This window comes from Anomaloglossus baeobatrachus, chromosome 2 (genome assembly GCF_048569485.1).
Source record: "Anomaloglossus baeobatrachus isolate aAnoBae1 chromosome 2, aAnoBae1.hap1, whole genome shotgun sequence".
NCBI classification, from domain to species: Eukaryota; Metazoa; Chordata; class Amphibia; order Anura; family Aromobatidae; genus Anomaloglossus; species Anomaloglossus baeobatrachus.
Genome location: NC_134354.1, coordinates 703,630,858 through 703,650,108, shown reverse-complemented (window position 1 = coordinate 703,650,108; position 19,251 = coordinate 703,630,858). Strand labels below are relative to the sequence as shown.

At 44.3% G+C, this 19,251-nt stretch overlaps 1 long non-coding RNA gene across 2 annotated transcripts in view; it reads right to left on the bottom strand.

Moving 5' to 3' along the window:
- Positions 1-18,432, bottom strand: part of LOC142290606 (uncharacterized) — a 233,371-nt gene extending 214,939 nt beyond the window's left edge. For both annotated transcript variants that reach the window (XR_012750352.1, XR_012750351.1), the window contains exon 1: positions 18,305-18,432. This is a non-coding gene — a long non-coding RNA (uncharacterized LOC142290606). The remainder of the gene's footprint in view (positions 1-18,304) is intronic.
- Between the last annotated feature and the right edge of the window lie 819 nt (positions 18,433-19,251).

Genomic DNA, 19,251 nt, shown 5'->3' with positions numbered 1-19,251 from the left:
TGAACTGCAGCTCCCCACAGCCGGCAGCATTCATGCAGCTCCAAACCATGACACTCTTACCACCATTCTTGACTGTAGAAAAGGCACACTTGTCTTTGTACTCCTCACATGGGTGATGTCACACACCCTTAACGCCATCTGAACCAAATAAGTTTATCTTGGTCTCATCAGACCACAGGACATGGTTCCAGAAATACATGTCCTTAGTCTGTGTGTCTTCACACTGTTTGCAGGCTTTCTGGTGAATCATCTTTTGGAGAGTCTTCCTTGTGGTACAACAGCCATGCAGACCAATTTGATGCAGTTTGCAGCGTATGGTCTGTGCACTAAACAGGTGGACTCCCCCCCCCCTTAATCTCTGCAGCAATGATGGCAGCACTCATAAGTCCATTTTGAAAAGAAACCTGTGGATATGACGCTGAGCACATGCACTCACTCTTTGATCAACTATGGCGAATTCTGTTCTAAATGGAACCTGTCTTGTTAAACCGCTGTATGGTCTTGGCCACTGTGCTGCAGAGGATATTGGCAATCTTATGTAGAGCAACAATTCTTTTTTTCAGATCCTCAGAGAGTTCTTTGCAATGAGGTATCATGTTTAATTTCCATTGACCAGTATGAGCGATAACATGAAATTAAACACACCCGCTCCCCATTTACACCTGAGATCATATAACACTAGTAACAGGATTCCAGGGAGTGAAAAGAGCCAAATTGTGCCCAATTATCCATTTACACTCAGGAGTGTACCAACTTTTGTTGCCAACAGTTTAGACATTAATGGCTGTATGTAGAGTTATTTAGAGGAAACATGAAATTCACATTGGTACACTGACTACTTTGCACTCTTAAAAAGTGTCAGATCTTCATTGTCGTCGCATGGAAAGATTTATTAAAATATTATTAACTTTGTTAATGTGAGGGGTGTATTTTCTTTTGTGATATACTTCATATTGCACAGGGTATTACATGATTAAAAAGGCTTTCCATGCTTCCAATATTGACCACCTATCCTTAGAACAGGTCATCAATATCAGATCGATGGCAGTCTGATACCCAGCACCCCCAGTAATCAGCCATGCTGATGTATTAAAAGCGCTATGCAATTAATAGCGCTATTTAAGGGACAAATAATACATAGTAATATGATTATGGCCAAATCTAAACATTTAAAAATAGAGGAACAGCACAGCTCGTTCATTGTATATGACCGTTCTCAGTTATTACAGCTCAGCTTCATAAGAACTGAATAGAAACCTGGGAGCGGACACTACACAGTGAACAAAGCTGTGCGCTTCAGCTCCATTCACTATGTACAGCCAGATGCTTGATCCAGATTATCGTGGGGTATCGATTCCCCACTGATGCAATCTAGATGACCCATCCTAAGGACAGATTATTAATAATGGAAGTCTGGAAAACCCATCAAATGCACAACACTTCAGGTGATTTATAGTAGTATTGTATGCACCTTTATATCCTGCACTTTACTAGTTTTCCCATATGCTTGCTTCAGCTGTACGTCACATTTTTTCCCTGAGCTCACATCTAAAGCGGTTGAAGACTAAGGCTGTTTTCACACTTGCGTTGTTTTGCATCCATCGCAATCAGTTGTGTGACTGATGCAAAGGATGCATTGCAGATGGCACAAAAGGCAGCCGCCGGGCGAACAGCTGATCGTTCACAAAAGGCAGCCGCCGGCCGAACAGCTGATCGTTCACAAAAGGCAGCCGCCGGCCGATCAGCTGATCGTTCACAATAGGCAGCCGCCGGACGATCAGCTGATCGTTCACAAAAGGCAGCTGCCGGCTGATCAGCTGATCGTTCACAAAGGCAACTGCCGGGCGATTAGCTGATCGTTCACAAAAGGCAGCCGCCGGCTGATCAGCTGATCGTTCACAAAGGCAACTGCCGGGCGATTAGCTGATCGTTCACAAAAGGCAGCCGTCGGCCGATCAGCTGATCGTTCCGGCCGCTGGAACTGAATTTTCAATAGATCATGGTATATTACTGTGCGCATGCTCACAGTAAAAAAACGATCCGCCGCACACAAAAAATGTTACATTCAGCGTTGCTCCTGCCTGACGGTCAGTCAGTAAATCACTGATCCATCACGCGGCAGATGCAACACAGGTCCATCAGTCACAATCCGTCGCTAATAGAAGTCTATGGGGAAAAAAAAAACGGACTCCTGCTGAATATTTTGCAGGATACCGTAATTCCTCAAGGTGACGGATTGTGACTGATGGAACAACGCAAGTGTGACGGTTATGATTTCTTCAATTCACAAAAGAGGGAATCCTGCTTCCTATCTTGGTAGCACACCCTAAGAAGCAGCAACATGAAGGATATTACACAGCAGTACTAAGCAGTGTAGCTGTGTATCCTAAGTAATACATTTGTACAAAACATCATACGCAGCTGTATGTCCTTACATCTCTCCATCTCCAGAAACCTCTATGGGTAGCATGCAACCTGATCCCTCCGTGACCTGAAAAATGAGTCTTGTCTCGAAGATTTTAATAGTTTTTTTTTAAAAAAATAAATTAAAGGGGCTGTGCAGTACTTGTATACTGCTGGTACATCTTTAGGATAGGGCAACAATATCAGATTGGTTAGGTTATTAGGGGTCACACCACCACCAATCAGCTGTTCAGTGGCAGCCGAATTTGATCAGTTCCAGAGCTCTATCAACTGTATAGTGACCGTGGCACCATCCTGCACACCTGCCTCTATTGGTCTACAATACCCCTTGGCAGCCACTATATAGTTGACAGCTTTGCTGCTCCGCTCTGCAACGGATCACATAGGTCCAGCACTGGGAACAGCTGATCGGAGAGTCTGATGTGTGTCACCCCTAGAGACTTGATAGGTAATCAATATAAAAGAACTGGACAACCTTATTCATATGCAAGTATGCACACGGAAGAAAAGTGGCCCACAGTTGCAGAAAAAGGCAAAAGGATATGATAGGAGATATTCCCACGATGAGCTTTTAACGCTACATATTAATATTGTCAAAAAACATCATCTTACAGTAGTTCCAGCAAAGTGGACAAACTTTATAGAAGTTTATACCGCTGTATCCAGTGACAGCGGGTAACTTCAGTGACAGCTCAGCTGATAGCGCTATTCCCTTCATTAGCTGCTATTCCCTTCATTAGCTGCGTGGAGGTGACAGGAGCGGCGGTGTATTCTGCTGCTCCTGTCACCTGCATGCAGCAGAGCTGGATGCGACGCTGGACCATCCTGGATTACGCCGGACATGGAGGGCTTTTTCGGACTTATTAAAATGGTGAACGAGGGTATATGTTTGTGTTTTTTATTTCTAATAAAGGATTTTTTTGTGTGTGTGTGTGTTTATTTACTGTCACCTTCCATGATTAATCTGTAAGTATCTCGGGGAGACGCCTGACATGATTAACTCCTTATTACCCCGATTTGCCAACGCACCAGGGCAAATCGGGAAGAGCCGGGTACAGTCCCAGAACTGTCGCATCTAATGTATGCGGCAATTCTGGGCGGCTGCTGGCTGATATTGTTAGGCTGGGGGGCTCCCCATAACGTGGAGCTCCCCATCCTGAGAATACCAGCCTTCAGCCGTATGGCTTTATCTGGCTGGTTTTAAAATTGGGGGGACCGCACGCCGGTTTTTTAATTATTTATTTCACTGCACAGTATAGACACGCCCACCGGCTGCTGTGATTGGGTGCAGTGAGACACCTGTCACTCAGCGTGGGGGCGTGTCTCACTGCAACCAATCATAGGCGCCGGTGGGTGGGGAAAGCAGGGAATATGAGATTGTTTAATGAGCGGCCGGCTTTTTCAAAATAGTAAAAGCCGCCGGAGCAGTGTGAATGCCGTGCAGCGCAGTGCCGGAGATCGGGGATCGGTGAGTATATGAGAGAGGGGGTAAGAGGGATAGACTGACATGGACAGAGAGAGAGGGACAGAGATAGTGACCGACTGACAGAGATTAGTGAATGACAGACATTGTGAGGCGCTTCAGAACGCAGCTTTTCAGCTACGCTGTGAAGCGGACCTTTAAGCTGCGGTGCAGAGCGCACACCTGCGCACATAGCCTCAGACATCACAATCGTATGAGGGATGTCACACGTTTCAATTGACTAGGTTCGTACAACAAAACGTCCAATGTATGAGGAATAAACGACGTGTATGCGATCACCGTATTTGTGTTCAATCCTGATCGCATGTAGGTGTCACACGCAAATACGTCACGAACGATGCAGGATGTGCGTCACTTACAACTTGACCCCAACGACGGATTGTGAGATATATTGAAGCGTGTAAAGCGGGCTTTACTCTCAATTCACAGATGAGATCTTGAAACACTAATCAGTCACATAACATAGGAGAAAGAAAATGGGTAATTAGGCTCAACTTGGCTATTTTTAGTAGGGGTGTACTCACTTTTGTTGTCAGTGGTTTAGACATTAATGGCTGTGTGTTGAGTTATTTAGAGGGCACCAAATTTACACTGTTATACAAGCTGTACACTGACTACTGTATATTGTATCAGAGTGTCATATCTTCAGTGTTGTCCCATGGAAATATATCATAAAATATTTACAAAAATGTGAGGGGTGTATTCCACTTTTGTGATATACAGTTAGGTCCAGAAATATTTGGACAGTGACACAAGTTGTTATTTTAGCTGTTTACAAAAACATGTTCAGAAATACAATTATATATATAATATGGGCTGAAAGTGCACACTCCCAGCTGCAATATGAGAGTTTTCACATCCAAATTGGAGAAAGGGTTTAGGAATCATAGCTCTGTAATGCATAGCCTCCTCTTTTTCAAGGGACCAAAAGTAATTGGACAAGGGACTTTAAGGGCTGCAATTAACTCTGAAGACGTCTCCCTCGTTAACCTGTAATCAATGAAGTAGTTAAAAGGTCTGGGGTTGATTACAGGTGTGTGGTTTTGCATTTGGAAGCTGTTGCTGTGACCAGACAACATGCGGTCTAAGGAACTCTCAATTGAGGTAAAGCAGAACATCCTGAGGCTGAAAAAAAAGAAAAAATCCATCAGAGAGATAGCAGACATGCTTGGAGTAGCAAAATCAACAGTCGGGTACATTCTGAGAAAAAAGGAATTGACTGGTGAGCTTGGGAACTCAAAAAGGCCTGGGCGTCCACGGATGACAACAGTGGTGGATGATCGCCGCATACTTTCTTTGGTGAAGAAGAACCCGTTCACAACATCAACTGAAGTCCAGAACACTCTCAGTGAAGTAGGTGTATCTGTCTCTAAGTCAACAGTAAAGAGAAGACTCCATGAAAGTAACTATAAAGGGTTCACATCTAGATGCAAACCATTCATCAATTCCAAAAATAGACAGGCCAGAGATAAATTTGCTGAAAAACACCTCATGAAGCCAGCTCAGTTCTGGAAAAGTATTCTATGGACAGATGAGACAAAGATCAACCTGTACCAGAATGATGGGAAGAAAAAAGTTTGGAGAAGAAAGGGAACTGCACATGATCCAAGGCACACCACATCCTCTGTAAAACATGGTGGAGGCAACGTGATGGCATGGGCATGCATGGCTTTCAATGGCACTGGGTCACTTGTGTTTATTGATGACATAACAGCAGACAAGAGTAGCCGGATGAATTCTGAAGTGTACCGGGATATACTTTCAGCCCAGATTCAACCAAATGCCGCAAAGTTGATCGGACGGCGCTTCATAGTACAGATGGACAATGACCCCAAGCATACAGCCAAAGCTACCCAGGAGTTCATGAGTGCAAAAAAGTGGAACATTCTGCAATGGCCAAGTCAATCACCAGATCTTAACCCAATTGAGCATGCATTTCACTTGCTCAAATCCAGACTTAAGACGGAAAGACCCACAAACAAGCAAGACCTGAAGGCTGCGGCTGTAAAGGCCTGGCAAAGCAAGAAGGAGGAAACCCAGGGTTTGGTGATGTCCATGGGTTCCAGACTTAAGGCAGTGATTGCCTCCAAAGGATTCGCAACAAAATATTGAAAATAAAAATATTTTGTTTGGGTTTGGTTTATTTGTCCAATTACTTTTGACCTCCTAAAATGTGGAATGTTTGTAAAGAAATGTGTACAATTCCTACAATTTCTATCAGATATTTTTGTTCAAACCTTCAAATTAAACGTTACAATCTGCACTTGAATTCTGTTGTAGAGGTTTCATTTCAAATCCAATGTGGTGGCATGCAGAGCCCAACTCGCGAAAATTGTGTCACTGTCCAAATATTTCTGGACCTAACTGTACTGTACACACATACTTACAGGCCCATGACGAGGGATAAGCACCTGCCCATGGCGCTTCCTCCTGCCTACCCAAGGGGGGGTACATTTCGGAGGAAAAAAAGCTCCAGACATTGCTGAATGGCCTGCAGCCACCCATCACGTTCCTCCAGCCACAGGCATTAAGTGCAGCGATGGCCGGAGCAACCAGGGGAGCAGTGTCACTCAATGACACCACTCCCCCCTCTCTCCGCCTGGGGCCCGCCTCGGTGATGTCGGGTCAACTGGAAGGTGACGTGACATCAAAAGATCTCAGAGGTAATGGAGGACATGGAGGGGGGGGGGTTTACTTGATGGGATGAGTGGACCGCAATACACAAGGTATTTGAAAAAAAACCTTCCCTATAAGTTGTACAGTGATGTGGCCACATATGCTGGGTAGTAAACCACCTCTTTAGGCCCAGTGCGCACTGGAAAACGGAATTTTCTTAAGAAAATTCCGCAGGGTCTGAAAAATTACCGCACCCGCGGTAAAAAAACGCGGCAAACCACACCCGAAAACCGCATGCCGTTTGCCACTGTTTGCTGCGGGTTTTACCGCGGTATCTAGACAGATAGAAGAATAGATAGAAGGATAGATAGAGTCCCTGTGAGCACACGCTGCATTGCTCTCGAGCGGTAATGTGTGTTCACATTACCGGCCGTGGGAAATGCCCTGTAATTACCTCTCTGCAGTCTGTCTCGTTGCGAGGCTGCATTCAGCGCTGTGTGTCAGTCGCGGCTGGATACAAGCATCGCAGGATGTGGATTACGCCGGAGCTGTGTGTTTCGGGAGAGGTTAATAAAATGGTGAACCAGGGACTTTGTGTTTTATTTAAAATAAAGGATTTTTCTGTGTGTGTGTTTTTTCACTTTACTTATGGGTTGATCATGTCAGCTGTCACATAGACGCTGCCATGATCAAGGCTGGACTTAGTAGCGGCGATCCGCCACCATTAACTCCTTATATTAACCTGATTGCCACCGCATCACGGCAACAGGAAGAATCGGGGACACTCCGGTACTGCCGCATAATGGATGCAACAGTCCCGGGGCAGCTGCGGGCTGATATTCTCGGCTGCGGGAGGAGGGGGGCATTAACCCTGTCCCTCGCCCTCCCCAGCCTGAGCATACCGGGCCGCCGCTGTGTGCTTACCTCGGCTGGACGGTAAAAATACGGCGGAGCCCACGTGTTTTTTTTTCTATATGTCCATTTGCTTTCTATGTGTGTGTATTCTATATGTCTGTGTGTGAGTGTGATGTGTGTGTTTACTCTCTGCTCCGCTTCCTCTTCCTGTCATAATGACATCACTTCCCTGCAAACCGAAGGGCAGTGATGAACATTACCGCAGGTAAACCGCGAAATACCGGAGGGAATAACGCAGGAAAACGCAATGAACCGCACAGAATTTGCTGCCTGCGTTATTCCCTGCGGGATTTCACGATTACATGGCAGTCAATGGAGTGAAATCCCTCAGCGACGTGCGGAATAGAAGTGACATGCAATTGTTTTTGCTGCGGGAATCCCGCAGCAAAACATGCAACTGTCAAAATCCGCATAGTGCGCACAGCAGTTTTTTTCCCCATAGGTTTTTCTGGTGAATCACTGCAGAGATGTTATGAACATAACATGCAGCGAAACATGCAGCAAAACCGCAGGAAATCCGCGGCAAAAACCGGCAAGTGCGCACAGGGCCTTAATAACACTTTTGTTTTAGGGCACTGTGTCGGGATGTTTTACAGAAGACGGAACTCTGTAGACAACAGCTGTGGATGTGAAAAGTCATCATGGCATCTGGACAAGTTCGAGACAAAAGGATATAATCTGCACAGAGAAAAGAAACTGTCACCTATAAGGTACCTGGATGTAACTGTTTACTTGTTGATACTGACTACATCTCATCAGTACTGTTTCCTGTATGGTCGGCAGTCTAATAATGCCTGATCACTCCCAGCAACTCCTTACCATTGTTAAGGACATACTGGGAGTTGTATGTTCATGAGATACAAATATATGTGGAGCTGACTGGACACTAGAATTCTGTACTAAGCTTGGAGATGTGTTCATGTACTGATGGTGATTCTGGCGATGTACTCCTGCACTGATGATGGTTCTGGTGTTGTATTTATAACTTTACTACTGAACTGCAGCAGTGGGGAGAGGGAAAAAAAAAATATCAGTGTGACTTTTGTATGACGCTTATATATGCTCCTCTGAGTGTTCCAGAAAACTGGTCTACAAAATTTGTGCGTAAAAATAAACTTAGGCTATACACACACTGCATTTTTGGTGTATTTTTTGAGGTCACAAAGATGCACCTAAATGCATGCATTTCCTTCTCCCAGCAAAGTCTATGAGATTTCTATTTTGCTGTCTACACAGTGCATCTTTTTTTTTATCTGCATCTTGGCTGTGTTTTTGACGATGTAGCATGTCAATCCTTTTTGCCAGCGTTTGAGCCCTTCCAGTCATTAGATTTGACTTACCGTAACAAAAACATATTGGGCAAAATGTGGCAAAAACGCATGCTTTTTTTATGCGTTTTTTCGGACCAAAAACGCTGCATGTTTGTGGTTAAGAAAAGATGAAGTGTGTGAACACAGCCTTAGTATGGTCTTAAATTAAAATGTAAGCATTTGTCTGGCATAGGACATCCATAGAGGAGCCCAAATCCTCCCCCCATACACACAATAAAAAAAAATAATCTATACCCTGTACTCAGCAATATAAGGCAAGTTCAATAGTATGTATATACCACAGAGGACAGACACGGCTAGGCAGAGCACAGAATACACCCCTGGTCTGCTCTTTCCATTAAATCACCGCTTCTCCCGGGAACACTCATTTGTGGAAGGTCAGGAATTGGGCGACACATGAACTAAACCTAATCTCGTATTTTCTGACCTTCCCAGAGTTCAAGACTCAGTTTACTGTGTTTTCTCAGATATCATCTACAGTAATCTCAAGTGACACTAGATAAGCATCATGAATGGGGATAGACCTGTACATGTAACATAAACCAGGACTTAACTCTACAACTGTATCAGCAGCGAGGAATCACACTGGAAACCGTATACACATGGCATCCCTGATTAATACCGGGGATCCCAAGGGGCCACTTGTCAATGCTTACTAATGCTGTTTCTTCACATACTGCACCATACAAAGAAAAAACATCTGACAATAATCAACTGGGGCGTCTACACAGTAACGCAGCTACAATTACAGCCCGATCCGAAGGGTTACATTCGTACCCATATAAATATGAGTTTTTGCATTATGTTTACTATGCATCATTCTTGATGTGGGTAGAAGTCTCTACATTTTTATTACTATCTATTGATATGCAAGATTCATCAACTGAAAGGTTATACAGTAAGATGATACAAATTGCATTTAATTCCTCTTAATTTGTATCAGAAACCTAGAAGATTGGAGGGAAAAGAAAAAAAAAAAAACTTTAGCCACAAAATAAAATAAAATAAAAAAAACACTTTATTGTTCTATTCTTGAAACCTGTAGGGTACATTCAGATGGGAAGAAGATTCAATGGGAATGGGGGACAGGACCCACTGCGCTGCACAGAGACAAACCTGCATTGAAACCCCACAGAATAAATTGATATGCTAATGAAATAATGTTTTTGCTTGGATTCTGCGCTGATTTCTTATAAAGTATGGTGGAAGATCATCCACTGACAAATCCTCATCCGCATTCTCCAGGGAGAAATTCTCCAACCTATTACACCCACTATAAAGATTTGCGCCCCTTTTGAACTTTGACTTACAAAACACTAAAAAGGAACATAACTCTATAAAAGGACTTAAATCAGTTGTCCGGTCTAAAATGACAAGTCTGCAGCCTCTCTGTGCAACTCTGTCTGTAGACTTGTGAATCCTCACAGCGCACACAATGTGTACTGTTAGGCTATGTGCCCACGGGACTGTGTACCTGCTGATTTTGCCGTGGAAAACCTGCGGATTTATCTGGATTTTCCAGATAAATCCGCAGGTTCTAGTATGTACAGACACTCCCCATGTTATCCTATGGGATTTGGGGAGTGCTATATCAATGCTGCGGTATGTGCGGCTGCAGAAAATGCTGCGGATTTCCCGCAGCCGCACATAACTGCATGTCAATTATTCATGCGGAATTATCTGCGGAATTCCCGCTCCTCCACTATGGAGGCTATATAGCGGCCGGGAATTCCGCAGGTATTCTGTATGAAATCCGCAGGTTTACCGCAACAACTCCACAGAAATACCGCAGCAATGGATAGCTGCGGAATCCGGGGAGCAGCTGCGGTAAACCTGCGGACAAACCTGTGGCAAAATCCACGGGTACATTGTCCCGTGGGCACATAGCCTAAAAATTCTCCGATGTCAGAGCTTGTTTCTTTTTCCTCTGGGTTCTACACTTGACGTTTGGCTTGAGGAGGACAGCCATTTCTCCCAACTCCCCCCACATACAAGAGCTGTCAGTTTATCCGAGTTGTTTTTTTTGGGGGGGGGGAGGGGGGGGTGTTTGTTTTTTACTTCAAATGAGCAGTTTACATTATTATAGGCTATCCATAACACACTTTAGCATATGGATACCCCTCCTTAAAGGGTATCTGTCACCAGGATTTTGCTCTCTCATCTGAGAGCTGCATAATGTAGAGATAGAGACCCTGATTCCAGTGATGTGTCACTTACTGAGCTGTTTACTGTCATTTTGATAAAATCAATGTTTTCTTTGCTGCAGACCTAGCAGTTATACAGAGCTCATGAATATGCTGGACTACCTGGCAGAACGCCAAGTAGGCCACTAATGATAATCTAGATTAAACAGTGATTTTATCAAAACTACACTAAGCAGCCCAGTAAGTGACACATCGCTGGAATCAGGATCTCAGCCTCTATGTTAAAATGCTCTCAGCTTAGGTGGCAAAAACCTGGTAACATTCTCTTTAAATGCCAGGAGACATATATACATATATACACACACACACACACAGAGATAGAGGTGTGGGTAGTAGATATACTGTAAAATACAAATACCAAAAAGTAACAGTGGGGCTGACGCCACCTTTATTCTGTTGAATTTCTAACCAAAGTAGTACGGGTCTGTAATTAAAAAAAAAAAAAAAAAAAGAGGAAAGACATGCACAAGGGATCAGTAGCACTTCCTAAATTTAAATGGTGTAGATCTTTATTAAGTAACAAACAAATACAGATAGATACATTTAAAAATGTGTATATGGCCCCAGAACCTGTTTCTTAGGCCACACATTGGCACTGCAATGCAACCAGTATGGTGACCAATATAGCCATGATATGAGACAAGTAAGGATAGACACCGCCCCGAAAGTGATGGCAAGTTCTATTCAGTAAAGAAGAGGTGTAAGGCTATGTGCCCACGGGACTCTGTACCCGCAGATTTTGCCGCGGAAAACCTGCGGATTTATCTGGATTTTCTAGATAAAGCCGCAGGTTTACGTACAGACACTCCCCATGTTACACTATGGTATGGGGAGTGTCTGTGTCCATGCTGCGGTATGTGCGGCTGATGAATTTGCTACGGATTTCCCGCAGCCGCACATAACTGCATGTCAATTATTCATGCGGAATTATCTGTGGAAATCCCACTCCTCCACTATGGAGATACAGGGCGGGATCTTCCGCAGGTATTTCCGCAACAACTCCGCAGCAATGGATAGCTGCGGATTCCGGGGAGCAGCTGCGGGAAACCTGCGGAAAAATCAGCGGGTACATTGTCCCATGGGCACATAGCCTAAAGATAATCAATACACAAATGCGGCATAAATATAGAAAAGTAAGCAATAACTATGTGCAATGAAGTAGACAAAAATTCTGAAGGAACTCCCAAAATGCAGTCTGAACAGGTGCAAAACTGATATGACAAAAAAAAGACAGTTGCACTCTAAAATGCCAAAACATGCAAACAATGAATGCAAGAATATAGCTATGCATCACTGCTTAAGGAAATGTAGGAAAAATTGAGATATTTAGCATATAAAAACAATAGAGAAGCTTCAGTTTAGTGTAGGTTCCCAGTATACGAGATATGCCTTGACGTGGCTACTGGGCAGATATTGAAATGGCCATTTTTGTATGATAAATATCCCATTTTTTCCTAGATTTCCTTAGGCAGTGATGCATATCTATTTTCTTGTATTCATTGTTTGCATGCTTTAGCATTGCAGAGTGTAACTGTCTTTTTTTGTAATTATATGTGCAATAAACAGCGATGTGCACAGTCACCCTGGTATATTGACTCATAGATAAAGCATCATATGGGGTGAGGGCCGTGTGTATCAGCACAGGACGCGGCTTCCTCTTTTTCTGTTACGTACATTCATTTTCGATTCCTCCGCAGTCACTCAGCTGTCCATAACCTTTTACCTTGAAAACAAAAATGTAAGATTTTCTTCTTCGACGGAACACTTTTACCCGATTTTACCGTTGCCCGAGGTCGGGCTGAGAGATCTCACGCTCCCTTACGGTTCCCTGTAGGCCAGTTTGCTATACGCCACGTTCATATTTTCAGGACATTGTGAAATCAGCGACATTGTTGCTATATTTAATAAGTCTTCAGCGATGACACAGATGGAATCAGCGCAATAACTTTTAATTGCCTGCTTTTACGAGTCCCCTTTCGCATGGTGTGCACCTGTGTTTGCAGCTCCCTATAGGAAGCGGTACAGGTACATCTGCAGGAGGCTACCTGCCAACGACGTCTATCCAGCTAATATTATGTGTGATTTTTACACTGGAGCAAGCACACGGGCCTGCAGAAACAATTGAGCTGCATTCACACGCTGCACCCTGGTCATTTTACAAGAGTTCACATTCACCCTCAATGGATTATATAGAAATTTGCTCCACTGACAGGAAATTGCCATTTTAACCCTTGGGCTACTGGTTGTGACAGTAACAGATCTGGAGTAGAGCTACTATGAATTCTTAATGTTATTTTCCACATTACGAGTGTTACCACAACCTAGAGTCATATGCTAATATTTCTGCCGGGACACAGAACCAGGAAAGGGTCAAATGCTACAACCCTATGGTCCTGGAGAAACAATGACCGGAGGAAGAAGTGAACAATAGGGTGAATCCCTAATATAGGAGATGCATTATGCAATAGGTTGTGCCCACCTGGGGTGGTGGAAAGATGCAGCCAGTGTAGAGATAACCAGCTGCCACTGCCCATGGCTTGGGGAGATCCACCAGATAGAAGGCTTCCGTAATAGGATAAAAATCACATTTAAATTAGCCTGTATTGCTGGAAAAAAAAACAAAAAAAAAAGTCTCGAGTGGTACGATTTCATACTGGCAAATTGTCTAAGTGCAAAAAACAACAGGTAGGACATATGGATATCTCAAGACATGTAGGCTATGTGCCCACGGGAGATAGATCGTACCTGCGGTTCACGCACCAACTCCTTCGGAATTCCCCCCCCCCCCCCCCCGGAATCCGCAGCTATCCATTTCTGCGGAGATGTTGCGGTAAACCTGCAGAAACCGTGCAGAATTCCTGCGGAATTCCCGCCCTGTATCTCCATAGCGGAGAGGCGGAATTTCCGCACGAATAATTGACATGCAGTTACATGCAACCGCGGGAAATCAGCAGCATTTTCTGCAGCTGCGAATACCGCAGCATTGCTTACAACACCTCAAATCCCATAGGATAACATGGGGAGTGTCTGTACTTGTGTAAACCCGCGGATTTATCTGGAAAATATAGAAAATCCGTGGGTTTTCCGCGGCAAGATCCGCGGTTACTTTCTTCCATGGGCACATAGCCTTAAAATCTAAATTAGGCACCAAAACACTTGGGCAACATGCACTGAGGGGTTGGGATTGAAATTAATAAAGAAAAGGTGGGAAAGAGGGAAGAATGGTGCACGGTGACGGAATAACAAGTGAATAGTAAAGAATAAACTGAATAAAGAATATATATATTATATATATATATATATATATATATATATATATATATATATATACACACATATATATATATATATATATATATATATATATATCAAGGCCGAACTGGTCATTAAATTATCAGTAAAAGGCCGCAGTCACGTGACGGTAGAATCTAATTTTAGAGAATTGGGTCAATTACGTGATCAGAGTGTGAGCCGAATGACAGCATAGTGTGATCCGATTCTCTCCAATGAGCGTGAGGAACAAAATTCTCCATGCTCCCCATAATGTGAGTCCACAGAAATCGAACTGCACTCAGATGTCAACTGAGTGCAGTCCAGTGATAACCACATACCCATAGACTTGCATGGGAGAGTCCCATCCAACTGATGTGTCAAATCGCAGCATGTAGTGATTTACCTACCAACAGTTCCAGTGTTTCATGGAGTGCATCAGAGGATACAACTCAATACTAGTCTATGAGAGCCTCGTTCTGGCCCTCATACACTTGTATTGGGAGCTTGTGACCTAACTTCTGACTTCCGGCCAGTCAGAAGTTACGTTCACAAAATGGCACTGTGGGTCTGGAGTTGCGTCAGTAAAAAGGTGAAACCACCAAAAGGAGAGTATATGACAGGGGGTAGGAGACTTAAATTTAAAGCGCCACTTAAAAAAACAAAAAAACAAACAAAACAAAACACAAGATTAGAACAAGAACACAGCAGGTTGAAAAAGATGTCAGTACAACATCAAAACACGTAATGGCCAATAAAGTCTTCAAAGAACTCCGCAACAAGAGACTTTTCCAGCACCGCAGCCTAATTTAAACGTCATTTTTACTCTATTTTGAATACCCCTTGGTCCTCTGAGACGTCCATAATAAACCTTAATGCCAAAGATACTGCGCCCAAGACTCCACATTAGGAAAATCAACCAGTACGGAGGGGGTCTGCTGTGATACCGTTCTGCAATAACCAGTTTGTTCTGGTATCAGACATGATTAATGGAGAATGTGGTGGAGAAGAAGGGCCAGGACCCGGGGCCCAGATAACAAGTGGCACAGTATGGGATCTCATGTAGCAGAAATGCTGCATCCCATGAGTGACCCAATTCACACCTTACCATGTATATTTCTGGCTGTTACACAAAGTATTAATACATTAAATCCCCATGGCCTAGTGATCCCATGAAAGAGTGGTATAAAAGAACCATCCCCAAAAAATGCCAACACCATACTGCTCTATAAGTGTTTTCCTTTACAGACATCTCACAGGTCCATCTGTATCAATGGGATTTGTAAGAATAGGTTTAACAGTTTTCTACAATAAAGAGAGAAAAAAATCCTACATGTGAATATACGGTACGCCAAATTAAGTGTATGAGGTAAACATGGAAAATCTGTGAGTAGACTGGGTGATACACTCACGTGGCAAGAAATCAATCTACTTCAGAAGAAAATTAGCCCCTATGAGTAAATTTGAGAATAATTAGATTACAATCCCCATGAGGTTCAATGACTGACGAGAGAGAATATAATCCGAGGGTCATTCACCAACACAACCCCCCGAAAAGGAGGCATCGTACAAAACCAAAGAGCAGTCGCCTGAGCACAAAGTTTCACAACATCTCGTTTATCCTTCGTGTGTGTAAATAAATAATATTTATGTTTCGTAGATACAATGTATCAGATGCATCTAGCAAGAAAGGTGATACGTCCCTGTGCGGCCTGTGACGTGCAGATACGGGTCAGTGGCTACAACACAATGAGGGGTTATTAGAGAGAAAACTGTGGGAAGAAAGGATTTTTCACTTTTACCTTTTACGTTGCAACAAGTCATCAAAACCGACAAATGAAAACTTGTCTGGGAACCAAGTAGTAATGTAATAATCCATCCTCAAAATGAGAAAATCTACGTATAGCAGAAACAATCGGAAAGGACTGCAATGGAGGAAGCCGGTCCGGATTTCTTTGCGCTCCTACCACACACGTTGGAGAATTCCGCCATATTAGGACCCAGGTGAGTGGGTGTGTGTATATATATATATATATATATATATATATATATATATATATATATATATATATATATACACACATACATATATATACATATATATATATATATATATACATACATATACATACATACATACATACAATGAGGATATAGACCAGCTCACCCGTGACAGCTCTGAATGAATGGTTCCTCCTGTTATTCTGAATATTGCACAGATCCAGACCGGGAGTGCGTCTTGAACAATGTAGAAAAGGAAGAGTGATACAGCGAATATCAATGGATTTATTGGTAGAAAAATTAAAAAATGTAACAAAGCTGTAAATAATAAGTTGTAGGAGATTACGATTGCGTTACGGACGACGCGTTTCGGTGGTATAAACCGACCTCTTCATTTTTGGTTTTGGCTTGGACTGTTAAGAAGCGCGTTGTCCGTAATGCACTATTTCCTGCAACTTATTATTTACAGCTTTGTTAAATTTTTTTTAATTTTTCTACCAATAAAGCCATAGTTTTATGCCAACCGGACCTCTTGATATTCACTGGATCCCTCTTCCATACACACACATACATACATACATATATATATGTGTGTGTATATATATACGCGCATACATACATATATACTCAGTGGTTGCCAATGTATGTAAAGCGCTGTGGAATTAATAGCACTATATAAATGAATAAAAATATATATATATATATATATATATATATATATATATATATATAGCCCCCAATGCTTTGTGTAATTCCACCTTTATCGCAGTTCGCACCTTTACTGATACACTGGGCACAAATGACTCCAGCGCAGCTCTAGGTATAAGCACTGCCCCCCAATGCCAGACAAGAGCGGGGGAGCGATGACAATAAGGTGACAAAAAGTTTTGTGCAAGTTAAAAACTGTTGTAACAAAAGGTGTTCGCTCTGAACCTCTCTCTGCAATCTGCGCAGAACGTGCAACTTATATGGAAACTGATCACTGATCCGCAATGAAAAAAATATTAAGGACCCTCAGGATCTGTGAACAAGACATGAGGCCTCTGGGACAAAGACTGTGCACAAATTTGGATGACGATGTAATAAACTAATGTCTTCCAGTATATATATATATATATATATATATATATATATATATATATATATATATATATATATATATATATATATATATACATATACATATATACACACACACACACATAATATATAAATATATATTTATAAAGGCACATATGTACATATACCCCCGCATACGTTTATATACTCACACATATATATATATATATATATATATATATATATATAGATATATATATATATCTATATATATATATATATATATATATATATATATATATATGCACTGAGGCACAGTGGCTTCCCCCTACACATAATGGAGGAGTTGTGCCCAGTGTCCCCTCTCCCGGGCAGCATTGTCCCCCAGGCTGTCACTTCTGGGTCTCACATAAAGGGACGGGGGCGCCGGGCTGAGGGGAGGCTCTGCTCTACTGTTGTCAAGGAGGCGATGACGTCACCCTGCTTAAATTAGCCCGTTGTCAGCCGCTGGCGACTTTTCCCTCTGGCAGAGCGACCTGTCAATCAAGTGACGTCACAATACGCCTGTTGTAACTGTAAACAGAAGCTCCTGCCCGTGCTGTGCCCGCTCCGTGCCCGCTCCCCGCTGCCGCTCCCGCCCGCCCTCTCCGGGCTCCGCTGCCCGTTACCTGCCGGCTCCAGTCCCGCTCATCCCACGAGCATTAGTCCATAAAGGACTATTCATTGAGAAGCGCTGGGGAGGTGACGTCATGGCCCCAGTAGCAGCGGCTCCACCAATGGGGTTACGAGCTGGGGGGAAAGACAAGTGGATATTAACCCGTCAGCTGCCGGCCCGCCACCGTCTGCTGCACGGAGGTGATGGATATAACGGCAGGACGCCCTCTCAGGCATTGCACGGTGCAGAATATGATGCAGCAGAGCTACATGTACACAGCCCCCGGCGCAATAATGCAGCGTCCACTACAAGTGTCACAGACAAGAGGCAGCAGGATGGCACTTACTGGGAGAAGCCGGCTGTCCGGGGCAGCAGCCGTGCAGTGCCGCGCTCCGCGCTCTCCGGACACTCGCCGCTCCCGGCCCCGCACACTGGGAAGCTTCTAGGAAGTTGTCTTTGTTCCACTATTTATACATTGCGTCAACATTGCGAAGAGAAGGGGCGTGGCCACAACACAACACACGGCCCCGCCTCCGCCCGCCGAGGATCACACGAGTCACGTGCCCGGGGATCTCCAGCCCCGCCCATTACTCCGCCCGCTCCTCCGCCCGCTCCTCCGCCCGCTCCTCCGCCCGCCTGTCACTGCTACGGGACTAGTAGTGCTGTGTGGGACAAGCGAGCTGCGGGCTACACCGGGACGAGCGAGCTGCGGGCACACAGACAGTCAGCGGGGGCTGAGGCTACGGGGAGCGTCCTGCGTGTCGCCATTCATTGCAACAATAATATCTAAGAAGCAGTGACATGGAGCAGTGCTGAATCCAGCCTGTGCCGGCTCCGGGCTGGGCTCCTCTTATCTGTGCCCGGCTCCGCGCTGTGCTCCTCCTAGCTGTGCTCTGTGCCCGGCTCCGCGCTGTGCTCCTCCTAGCTGTGCCCGGCTCCGCGCTGTGCTCCTCCTAGCTGTGCTCTGTGCCCGGCTCCGCACTGTGCTCCTCCTAGCTGTGCTCTGTGCCCGGCTCCGCACTGTGCTCCTCCTAGCTGTGCTCTGTGCCCGGCTCCGCGCTGTGCTCCTCCTAGCTGTGCTCTGTGCCCGGCTCCGCACTGTGCTCCTCCTAGCTGTGCTCTGTGCCCGGCTCTGCACTGTGCTCCTCCTAGCTATGCCCGGCTCCGCGCTGTGCTCCTCCTAGCTGTGCTCTGTGCCCGGCTCCGCGCTGTGCTCCTCCTAGCTGTGCTCTGTGCCCGGCTCCACGCTGTGCTCCTCCTAGCTGTGCTCTGTGCCCGGCTCCGCACTGTGCT